Here is a 13,190-nt window from a genome sequence, read left to right as displayed (position 1 = left end):
TCACGTGCTATCATTTTGATTAAGGCTTTGGGAACTCTTCTCTAGCACAAATTAAATGTCATACATTGGTGTTCAATAATATGACGCAACTTGTCTTCTCCTAGAGGCTTCATTTTAGTGCCAACTAATAAATATTATTTAATGTATAATATATTTTTGCATTTTACTATATATTCATATATATATATATATATATATATATAGAGTAATACTTTTTTCTTTTTTTTGAGAAACATATATATATATATATATATATAGTAATACTTGGTATTTTAATACTACCATGTGTACTGTGGGGCACAATAGTTTGTGGGCTCGGCCCGCTCGCTTATGGGGAGTCCACAGGCCCTAAACTGGAGGAGGCCAGGGCTCAGGCTCAAAAATAGTGAGCCCAAAGTGGCCCAAAGATACAGCCGAGGACAGCTTAGTCCTCGGCAGACCCAAAGTCTCACTGATGAAAGTGGCGTACAAGCAAACTTAAAAGATTAGAAAATATCTCGAGAAAATTGTCCTTAATACCCTTCATTGATATGACATTGCACCTAACAGAACCTGATTTTTAGGCTTTATGAACAATCCCCAGCAATTCTGGGATTAGATTGACGGGACAAATATCAGTCCTGAAAAAATTGACCCTACACATGGACGAGGGACAACAAACGTAGGCTAGTATAAAAGGAAAGGGAAACTAATTAGGGAGGATCCCATATCACTTCCTGAAAAAGAGCTTGAGGAATGAGAATGCCCGGACAATATATGCACACCACCACGGAAAACCCACCGTCGGGTAACCGAGGAAAAACATTAATGCTCCTCGGACATGATCCGAGGAGCCCAATCTCTCAATTTGCAAAGCCGTATGGCTTGGGCATCTAGCTCGAAGCCTTTCCCTGTCTGGGTTTCCCCAACGCCCGGTCTGGACCAACGCCCTGTGACCAAACGCTAGCCTTTCAAGCCCACTCTCTACAGATTTTATTGTGAGGGATCCCTCACGTGCGAGCCCAACGTAATCGTTGGGCCGTTTGAGGATCGTGTCCCTACAATTGGCGCCGTCTGTGGGAAGGCTTGCGCGTTGGCACGGGTGGCGCATGAGTCGGCTCTCTAGCAAGTAGAGATTCGCGAATTTTTCCCATCTCCGGCGACGTGCAATTGTTGCTTTGACATAAGCTTCTGCTAGGGGCTACGCCTTGCACTGCTAACGGCGCGGGCAGCTCTAGGGGCTTCCGGCCTCAAGCCAACTCTCCCCTCCCTGGCCCAGGGGTTAACCTTCGAAAAGTAAATAAGTATAGAGAAAAAATTACTTAAGAAGAAATCTCACAAGTTTTGGACAGAACCAAGGCCTTGTATGGTCCTCGGACCCAAGCCTATGGGGAAACCAAGTACAAAGAAGAAATCTTACAAGTTTTGGACAGAACCAAGGTCTTGTATGGTCCTCGGACCCAAGCCTATGGGGAAACCAAGTACAAAGAAAAAATACAAGTTTTGGACAGAACCAAGGCCTTGTATGGTCCTCGGACCCAAGCCTATGCGGAAACCAAGTACAAGGAAGAAATCTTACAAGTTTTGGACAGAACCAAGGTCTTGTATGGTCCTCGGACCCAAGCCTATGGGGAAACCAAGTACAAAGAAAAAATACAAGTTTTGGACAGAACCAAGGCCTTGTATGGTCCTCGGACCCAAGCCTATGGGGAAACCAAGTACAAAAAAGAAATCTTACAAGTTTTGGACAAAACCAAGGCCTTGTATGGTCCTCGGACCCAAGCCTATGGGGAAACCAAGTACAAGGAAGAAATCTTACAAGTTTTGGACAGAACCAAGGTCTTGTATGGTCCTCGGACCCAAGCCTATGGGGAAACCAAGTACAAAGAAAAAATACAAGTTTTGGACAGAACCAAGGCCTTGTATGGTCCTCGGACCCAAGCCTATGGGGAAACCAAGTACAAAGAAGAAATCTTACAAGTTTTGGACAGAACCAAGGCCTTGTATGGTCCTCGGACCCAAGCCTATGGGGAAACCAAGTACAAAGAAGAAATCTTACAAGTTTTGGACAGAACTAAGGCCTTGTATGGTCCTCGGACCCAAGCCTATGGGGAAACCAAGTACAAAGAAGAAATCTTACAAGTTTTGGACAGAACCAAGGCCTTGTATGGTCCTCGGACCCAAGCCTATGGGGAAACCAAGTACAAAGAAGAAATCTTACAAGTTTTGGACAGAGCCAAGGCCTTGTATGGTCCTCGGACCCAAGCCTATGGGGAAACCAAGTACAAAGAAAAAATACAAGTTTTGGACAGAACCAAGGCCTTGTATGGTCCTCGGACCCAAGCCTATGGGGAAACCAAGTACAAAGAAGAAATCTTACAAGTTTTGGACAGAGCCAAGGCCTTGTATGGTCCTCGGACCCAAGCCTATGGGGAAACCAAGTACAAAGAAAAAATACAAGTTTTGGACAGAACCAAGGCCTTGTATGGTCCTCGGATCTAAGCCTATGGGGAAACCAAGTACAAAGAAGAAATCTTACAAGTTTTGGACAGAACCAATGCCTTGTATGGTCCTCGGACCCAAGCCTGTGGGGAAACCAAGTACAAAGAAGAAATCTTACAAGTTTTGGACAGAACCAAGGCCTTGTATGGTCCTCGAACCCAAGCCTATGGGGAAACCAAGTACAAAGAAGAAATCTTACAAGTTTTGGACAGAACCAAGGCCTTGTATGGTCCTCGGACCCAAGCCTATGGGGAAACCAAGTACAAAGAAAAAATACAAGTTTTGGACAGAACCAATGCCTTGTATGGTCCTCGGACCCAAGCCTATGGGGAAACCAAGTACAAAGAAGAAATCTTACAAGTTTTGGATAGAACCAAGGCCTTGTATGGTCCTCGGACCCAAGCCTATGGGGAAACCAAGTACAAAGAAGAAATCTTACAAGTTTTGGACAGAACCAAGGCCTTGTATGGTCCTCAGACCCAAGCCTATGGGGAAACCAAGTACAAAGAAGAAATCTTACAAGTTTTGGACAGAACCAAGGCCTTGTATGGTCCTCGGACTCAAGCCTATGGGGAAACCAACTACTTAAAAGAAAAAATACAAGTTTTGGATAGAACCAAGGCCTTGCATGGTCCTCGGACCCAAGCCTATGGGGAAACCAAGTACACAGAAGTACAATCGGAGTTCCCTGCTTCCCAGTCGACTGCTCGGATGGATTATTTAAAGATTATCAGCCTTGGACGGTATTCACGCGCTTATCACAGAATATTCAACTGTTATCCCGGTTAGTTTCCTAAGTTTGATTTATTATGAATTATCGATATAATGCCTGATAGTATTTGGTAAATTGGAGTTAGTTAGATTATGTTTCAAGCTATTTTGCTCTAAATATTCTTGAAGAAACACACGCATAGGGCACACCCATTCACAAAATAATGTTGCCAAAAGATCAGTACTCAAAACATGTGCATAAATTTCTATTTTTACTAGAACAAAGAAATAGTACAGCGTACAATGAAAAGCTGGAATCAGCTTATATCAAAGCTCACTACATGATTGAGTAGGAAGGTACAAAAAATAAAATAAAAGCCGAGGAGCAGTACAGACGATAGGTTGGCTACTGGAGTTTACTATGTAAGGTTGAATTTATTCAACCATCTAATTGGCTTTATTCCGTGCCAAATTTTCTTGTAATTCAGCATTTAGTAACCCTATATTTAGGTGGGATTGTTGTAAGGGTAGTGAGTGAGATAGAGTGAAGATTGCTCAAGAGTGTGCAAGAAAACAGAGTGTTGCGGCTGGGACTCGCGGGTGGACTCGCGGCTGCAAGTCGCCAGAAGTTGCACACGTGCCAAGCATGCTGGAAGATGAACAGTCATGCTAGCTGGAGCACTATAGGACAAAACAGGACAACTGGCCATACGGTTAACTCGCGACTGGAACTCGCGACTTGGTCAAGCCGCGAGGTCAAGCCGCGAGCCACCCCTGTTTTGGAAAAACCTGACGTTTCACATTCCTCTTCACTCCAGTATAAATACCCTTTTAACCCACGATTGAAAGAGAGCTTCCAGAGAGAATTTTGAGAGAGAAACCCTAAAGAAAAACCAGATTGTTTCACCCACAATCTCTACCTTAAAGTCTCATCAAATTCCCTCACTCTCTTCCTCTCCATTGTCAAATCCTTGAGAGGCATTATACCAAACCTGGTTCTCACCATTATCATCTCTGTGAGACAGACGTTTGGAGTTCTGGGAAGCAGTTAGGAATGAGCCAATCTTCATTGGTTGATGCTACGGTGTAGTAGCGGAATCCGGAAAGCTAGAAAAGAAAAAGGTTCGGCGCAACCTCGTTGGAGCAAGAAGCTTGGAGGGCTTAGGTGCATTGGGTAGATTAGGCTTGGAGGGTCTATTGCTATCCTTGTATCCCAACTGTATTTTCTAGTGGATTGATTACCGCTTGGAGGGCGGCGGAGAGGTTTTTCGCCGAGGTCTTCGGTTTCCTCTTCGATAACACATCCGGTGTTATCTCTGTGTTTGCATCTTCCTTCCTCTCTATCTCTGTCTTTACATTATCTGTTGTGGTTTATTTTGTTATGGCTTAGATAGTTGTTTAACCAATTCCATATTATAGCATATGTTAAGTTTCCGCACACTAGTTGTTTGACATATTGCTTGTGTTGGTTAAGTTGGTTTTTGGGGGTCTAAACGTTCAAAAGTGTTTTTGTACACGTTTTTGAACTTTCATACTACATAGCCAAAAAGAAAGAAAGATACAAGAGAATAAAATAAAGCTGAGGAAGTAGATCAGAGGAGAGGTTGGCTACAGCTCCAAGATCTTGTCCTTCCTCAATGCTTTCACATGCCCACAACTCAAACAGCAAAAAAGACCCAACTCGAGCCTGACACCGTTGAAGGAGAGGTGCAGGGAGTGGGAGGTTGAGGGCTTTCTCTAAATATTCGCCTGCCGCAAAGCAGAGGCGCTGATGGCGGAAAATCTTTCTTCTGCCACACCAAAATTCTGGCATGGACAGAACCTGCTTCGGATTTTGACTAAAAGAGGGAGAGACACCCTTCCCCCTCGGTCGAAATGGAGTATTCTCCTGAACTTATGCTTCCTGTGCCCATACCTTACCATTTTGAGTCTCATGAGGACATGGTGCTTCTGCGGCGGAGAGAGTTCTTTCTTCCCAACCCTCGCCTTAAACATGTTATGCTAAGGGAGGATAGCACCAGATATGGGATTTATGATGTGGAAAAAAAAAACTAAAGGATTGGTGTGTATATAAAGCCACTCTCTCTCCTTCCTATTTATTTGAAAAGACAAGGTGGTGGCAGTCAACTCACACGGCGTCCTAAGGAACGCTACAGACAAAATGGTTCTGGCTCAACTTCCCACGTCAACTGCAACCACAAGATTAAAGAAGCCTCGTAAAGGCGCACCTCGATCATTGGGACGTCAGAGAGTACTGCGTGGCCAGAGGTTGCAGAAATATCTCTTAATTCGTGGGGTAATTGAATTCGTGGCCCAGGCCCGCTTTGCGTGAGGGCCCACGGACTGTGGCCCACGCCGAGAAATAGCCGCTGCCAAGGACAGCCTCTGCTCGGCGCCTCGGGAAATGCCTGAGGGAAGGGAGAAATTGAACCTAAAAAGTTTTGGACAGAACCAAGGCATTACCTGGTCCTCGGACCCAAGCCTATGGGGAAACCAAGTACTCTAAAAAGTTTTGGACAGAACCAAGGCATTACATGGTCCTCGGACTCAAGCCTATGGGGAAACCAAGTACTCTAAAAAGTTTTGGACAGAACCAAGGCATTGCATGGTCCTCGGACTCAAACCTATGAGGAAACCAAGTATTCGGACGGGAAAGTCCTCGGGTCAAATACTGTAAAATGTTAAGGCCAGTATGTTAAGATGGCAAACTGACCCCCTATTCAATAGCCTAAGGAAACTGTTCGTTTTACGGATGATATGTCCTCGGATAGTTATTCCTTACACCGTATCGAATACTCAGTCCTCATCTTGGCTAATTTTGAGGTAAGTGTCGTCCCTCCATGGTCGGCATTGTTATGTCAAGTAATTCTGTTAAAGTTATGGTGGCGTCTTTTTATTAACAAATATTTTGGCCTTAGTTGTCATTGATTCAAATGTTATACTATTGTGCCGAGCAGTGTTTGCAAATTTATTAAAACATATAAACAAGACATGCGAAATAGAATAACAATAACTTTTATTAATACGGAAAATTATTACAACATACAATGGAGGGCTTAAATAAGCCTATACAAAAAATGAACTGCCGAAGCAGTAATAACATCCGTAATACAGATAAGTAAACAATCAGGTGTCCTTTAAACTCGCCTTCAAAGTTTCTAAAATCTTTGCCTCAATACTGCTCATATCAGGAGAAGAACCTTCTTTAGAAAAAGATGAAGGAGAAGGAGAAGGAAGAAGAATTGAAACACATGGAAGCACTTCAGCAAGCTCTTGTCAGCAAGGAGTGCAAAGGGAAAAGAAGATGGAGGACATGAGCAGAAGATGGAGGAGATGAATGAAGAAGATGGAGGACATGAGCAAGAAGGAGGAAAAGAAGAGAGAAGAGATGAAAAGAAAAAGAAATGAGCAAAAGAGAGAGAAGGGGAATCAAAGGATGGTGCCAGTGAACAAAGAGAGGAAGAAGCAAGGGCATTTAGTCCCTGCCTCAATCCTAACTCTTAGCACACTGGAGCCATATTAGGTATGCTCATGAGAGAGCGGGTGGAGATGATAATGGAGGTTTTCGACTTAGTCACACCGAAAGTGGGATGTGACGAGTCCCTGCTTCAGATTTTGGCTAAAAGAATGGGGAGGCAGATCTTGAGTCTCCGCCATCCCTGCCCCGATCGAGCCATCTCAAGTTTTGTTAGGACATGACGTTTCTGGGAGATGAAGGGTTTATTCATGGCTGACTACTATGGTGGATGTATTATGGGATAGGGAATAACCAGATGGAAGAAGTGAATTCTGAGAAGGGCCTGAGGGATTCAGATATGAGAAAATCGCCTTTTGTCTTCTCTCTTTATATAGGGAACGAAGAAAAGGATATATACCACGATCAGATCCCCAGGGAAATCTATAAAGAAGAACGCGCCGTTTCGTTCTCCCACGCCATCAGTAACCGTTAGATCTGGGAGGTCTCGTAAATGGGAAGATATTAAAGGCGCGCTTTAGATAACCAAACGGCATAATGGCAACGTGCGCAAATTGAGGGAAACGTCTTGTAGACCGGCGCATTCCTCGGGGAGGTGAAGAGTCGCCAACGTTGATCAAGGGCTGAATTGAATGAACCACAATAAAGGCGTGATATTACCAAAACCCACATTTCCAACCAAGACGTTGGACAGCAGGGTTTTGAGGGGCTAATGTGGGGCACAATAGTTTGTGGGCTCGGCCCGCTCGCTTATGGGGAGTCCACAGGCCCTAAACTGGAGGAGGCCAGGGCTCAGGCTCAAAAATAGTGAGCCCAAAGAGGCCCAAAGATACAACCGAGGACAGCTTAGTCCTCGGCAGACCCAAAGTCTCACTGATGAAAGTGGCGTACAAGCAAACTTAAAAGATCAGAAAATATCTCGGGGAAATTGTCCTTAATACCCTTCATTGATATGACATTGCACCTAACAGAACCTGATTTTTAGGCTTTATGAACAATCCAGAGCAATTCTGGGATTAGATTGACGGGACAAATATCAGTCCTGGAAAAATTGACCCTACACGTGGACGAGGGACAACAAACGTAGGCTAGTATAAAAGGAAAGGGAAACTAATTAGGGAGGATCCCATCTCACTTCCTGAAAAAGAGCTTGAGGAATGAGAATGCTCGGACAATATATGCACATCACCACGGAAAACCCACCGTCGGGTAACCGGGGAAAAACATTAATGCTCATCGGACATGATCCGAGGAGCCCAATCTCTCAATTTGCAAAGCCGTATGGCTTGGGCATCCAGCTCGAAGCCTTTTCCTGTCTGGGTTTCCCCAACGCCCGGTCTGGACCAACGCCCTGTGACCAAACGCTAGCCTTTCAAGCCCACTCTCTACAGATTTTATTGTGAGGGATCCCTCACGTGCGAGCCCAACGTAATCGTTGGGCCGTTTGAGGATCGTGTCCCTACATGTACCATTATTTAAATAGTTGGCCCAACACATCTATTGGGTTGATAATAAAGAGCTATTGAAAGTTCAAAAACGTGTACAAAAACACTTTTGAATGTTTAGACCCCCAAAAACCAACTTAACCAACACAAGCAATATGTCAAACAACAAGTGTGCGGAAACTTAACATATGCTATAATATGAAATTGGTTAAACAACTATCTAAGCCATAACAAAATAAACCACAACAGATAATGTAAAGGCAGAGATAGAGAGGAAGGAAGATGCAAACACAAAGATAACACCCGATGTGTTATCGAAGAGGAAACCGAAGACCTCGGCGAAAAACCTCTCCGCCGCCCTCCAAGCGGTAATCAATCCACTAGAAAATACAGTTGGGATACAAGGACAGCAATAGACCCTCCAAGCCTAATCTACCCAATGCACCTAAGCCCTCCAAGCTTCTTGCTCCAACGAGGTTGCGCCGAACCTTTTTCTTTTCTAGCTTTCCGGATTCCGCTACTACACCGTAGCATCAACCAATGAAGATTGGCTCCTTCCTAACTGCTTCCCAGAACTCCAAACGTCTGTCTCACAGAGATGATAATGGTGAGAACCAGGTTTGGTATAATGCCTCTCAAGGATTTAACAATGGAGAGGAAGAGAGTGAGGGAATTTGATGAGACTCTAAGGTAGGGATTATGTGTGAAACAATCTGGTTTTTCTTTAGGGTTTCTCTCTCAAAATTCTCTCTGAAAGCTCTCTTTCAATCGTGGGTTAAAAGGGTATTTATGCTGGAGTGAAGAGGAATGCGAAACGTTAGGTTTTTCCAAAACAGGGGTGGCTCGCGGCTTGACCTCGCGGCTTGACTAAGTCACGAGTTCCAGTCGCGAGTTAACCGTATGGCCAGTTGTCCTGTTTTGTCCTGTAGTGCTCCAGCTAGCATGACTGTTCATCTTCCAGCATGCTTGGCACGTGTGCATCTTCTGGCGGGTTGAAGCCGCGAGTCCACCCGCGAGTCCCAGCCGCGACACTCTGTTTTCTTGCACACTCTTGAGCAATCTTCACTCTATCTCACTCACTACCCTTACATCAATCCCACCTAAATACAGGGTTTCTAAATGCTGAATTACAAGCAAATTTGGCACGGAATAAAGCCAATTAGATGGTTGAATAAATTCAACCTTACAATCTCCCCCTTTGGCTATTCCGTGACAAAACCCTAAAACAGACTCTAGACTTAACATGTGAGTTGGGAACAGTTGATCAAAACTCACTCACACCTAACTCTAGAAGCTGTGAAGCACTTGAATCATATGAACATAAACTCCTGAAACACAACAATACACCATGATCATTGTCAGCAGAAAATTATAAATGCATATGAAACAGGCAATATGAGATCAAGCAAAAATGAAGTTAATAAACAAAACATGGCTTGATCAACCAAGTGAACACCACAAGGTAGTGATCACAGTGCTCATTCACACTTGGAATGAACACAAGGACATACAAGTTAACAAGCACAAGGCAAGACACTTGTATGCTCAACACTCAACCAATGCATAGCACACAAGGCATATGCATCTAGGAACAATCCTACAAGGGCACAAGAGTGACAGTACATAAACCAAAATGCAGAACATTTAGATTAAAGTACTGATTTCAACATAGCATAAAGGCTGCACTTAAGCAAGGTACATACCATAAAGCCTACAAACTATGCATAAAACAATAACCCTGAAAGCTTACATAAGCATATGGGTACAAATCACATTATATTGAATAAAAACTTAAACAATATAAACTAAAAGTGCTTAAAGTTTCTCCCCTTCAAAATGATGAGAAGCTGTGATGCACTTGGAACATATATACTTGTAACCTGAAACACTTGCACAAAACACATTAGACCCTCAAGGTAAAGCAAGTAATAAATGACAAGTATAATATAACAAGTATAGAAATGACTACAATGATCACATAGCAAAGCAAATGATCATCTGAACATGCATTCAATGAAGCATAATAACATAGGGATATATGCATGTCCAAAGCACAAACATGATGCAATGAGAACAGCAAAGCATAACACAAAGCACCATAAAGCCAACAAGAAAACAAACAGAACAAGGTTTTCTAGTTAACACAATGTCTTCTCCCCCTTGGTATATGCATCTCCCCTATGGAATATCTCTCCCCCTACAAATGTGCATGAGAAATAGAATTTCTCCCCCTAAGGATGTGCACAAGAGTCATATAGAAATGACAAAATACTCCGAAACATACTCTAGAGTATACTCTCCCCCTTTTTGTCAGGAATAGACAAAGGGTCAAGAAGAAACGAGGGCAAGAGATGAAGGTATGAACAATGCTAATGATGCATGAGGGGTGCAAGATGAATGAGAAAATGAAGCTCAAACCTAAGACAAAGTAACATGCTACAAAGCATAAGGTAAGCATGACATGCTAGGATGAAACAGCAAGGTCAAGACCAATGCATGACAAGGGTAGCAAAAGTGTGTGCAAGAGGTGGCTAAGTGCAATGCATGACCAATGCATGAAAAATGCACATGTGGGGCAAGGTGTGTTAAATACACAACCAATGAACCAAACACGTTCCTAAAGAGGAAACATGAGAAACCCCAAAGTTTGGTACTCATCGGAGTCCAAACAAGCGAGAAAATGTCTAAGAGGCATTTTATCAAACACCTAACATGCACACTATGAACAATAATGTGAAACAATGCATGAACATCATGAAATCTACCCTTAATACATGTTCTTTCTGCCACAAGGGGCCAACATCCAATGCAAATCAACAAAAGAAACCAATCCCATGAAGAAATTTGGCAAAAATTAAGTTTTCCCAACCCCTATGATAAAAATCCCAACCAAGAGCACAAAACTCTCCAAAACATAATCTAAGGATCAAAATCAATGAAAAGAGTTTATAATTACCTTAGAGATGTTAATGGATTGAAAAACCATTCAAATTGGTTGGGTTTTGATGTAAAAATATTAAAAGAGGGGTTTTAGAGAGGATGGGAGAGGTTTAAAACAAGTTTCCCACAAAAAGCCCTTTAAAAAACTGTTTCTGGGCGTTTCGCGACTGGGCGAGTCGCGAGGTTCAGTCGCGAGCAAGCCGCGAGTTTCAGCCGCGAGCCGCGAGTTTCAGCCGCGAAAATCTTCGCGAGTCGCGAGTGAGCCGCGAGCAAGCCGCGAGTGAGTCGCCAAAAGCTTCTGGATGAGCTCGCGACTGGAGTTTTGCGACTGGCGAGTCGCCAGCTGAGCCGCGAAAAACTCTGACACCTGTTTTTCAATTCAGAACATGTTTAAACATTGAAAAACAAAGTAAGCACTAAACATAAACACAAAAAGTGATAAAAATCACTTCCAAAAACATATAAAATGATCAAAAATCTTTTTGGATTAATCCATATAAGATTGAGCACACACACATCACATTTAGACAAGTACAATCTAACAAATGAATAAGACATTCATTGAACATAAGGCAAGTGTGTTATGTGTGTGTATCAAGTGTGGAATAGTCCTTAGTCTAGAATGAAGCTTCAATGATCAATTCAATCAAGTCATACACAACTAGTACTAAGTCAAGTGGTATATCTCAATTATAGAAGTGAACATATATGACCTCCCACAAGAAAATGATTACATAAGATTGAAGCTTTTCATTTGGCTTCTTACAATTCATATCATTTGATCATTTTGAATCAATACAACTCATTTTGAGCAATACATCTCATTTTTGAGATTGATGCCTGAAATTTTTGATATTTCAATTTGATGAACAAGCCTTTGGCTTTTTGGGCATCATACATTTTCATATAAATCGCTTTCCCTTTTTCCTAGTCGAATACTAGTATGTGCGACGGCTTTTGCAGCTCATTATCTCTTTTCATTTTGAGATTTACATTTATTGAGCTCTTTAAGCAATAAAGATAAAAGAGTGGGAAGAGATATAAGCACAAGTCTACGCATGTATCAAAACCAACATGACTATTGACAAATCGTTCATGACAAGCTTGAAGATCGATTTACAACAATCACACAAAGATGTCAAGATTTTTCCCACAAAGATATAAGTGCAAAAATAACAAGTTAAGCTCGAAAATGCACAAAGCCATTTGTACAAAGGTACAAGGCCAAACTCACATGTGATATGTGCTCAAACATATACGATCAAACTTTTTGAATTTTTCACTTTTTATGTGGTTTTGGATTTTTACTCACACAAAATAGAAACATAAAAGTAAGATCAAAAACAAAACAATGCATACAAATAAATGCAAGATGCACAAAATGCATGAAGATATGACATTTAATGCATGAAGGGTCCTACAAAGATCGAAAGAATTAGATCAAGGACCAAAAGAGCAAAAGCTCAACCATAGGAACCCTTCCTCATCCAAACGGAATGATTGTTTGGAATGAGTGTCTCAAGAGAAGCGAGACGAGGGTTGGAAGAATAAGAACCGGAGATGCACATAGTCAAGGAGTTAAGAGCATTAAACATTTTCTTTAACAACATGCTATTTTCACTCAAATCCAGTTTACTCTTTTTAGCACAACTTCCAAAAAGCTCAAGTTTCTCTTTTCTTTTGATTCTCTTAAGAGCTTGAAACTTAGAGCAATGAGGTCTTAGATGACCAAAGGCACCACAATGGTGACAAATAATGTGTTTAGGTCCACTAGGCTTTTTGGGAATGGATCTAGCAACATGGTTTTGTTCCCTCTTCAACTTATGACATTGAGGTCTTATATGACCAATCACACCACAATGGTGGCAAGTTGGAACAAACTTAGATCCATCCAAAGCCTTAGGTTGAGACCTAAACGAAGGCTTTGACTTAACAGCCTTTCTCTCCACCTTTTGATTTCTTTTATGTGAAGGAAGGTACACCGATTTGTCCTTTAAGGTAGAACACACACTAGGCACAAAATCGGGTACCACAACATGATTGCAACAAACATTATCATCCTTTTTAACAATAGGTTCAGCAATCAAACACTTGGCATGCATCTTAAGAGATTCATTTTCACATTTAAGATCATCAAC

This window comes from Quercus robur, chromosome 6 (assembly GCF_932294415.1).
Source record: "Quercus robur chromosome 6, dhQueRobu3.1, whole genome shotgun sequence".
Taxonomy (NCBI): Eukaryota; Viridiplantae; Streptophyta; class Magnoliopsida; order Fagales; family Fagaceae; genus Quercus; species Quercus robur.
The sequence above is the reverse complement of the archived record's forward strand: the minus strand, read 5'-3'. Positions refer to the sequence as shown.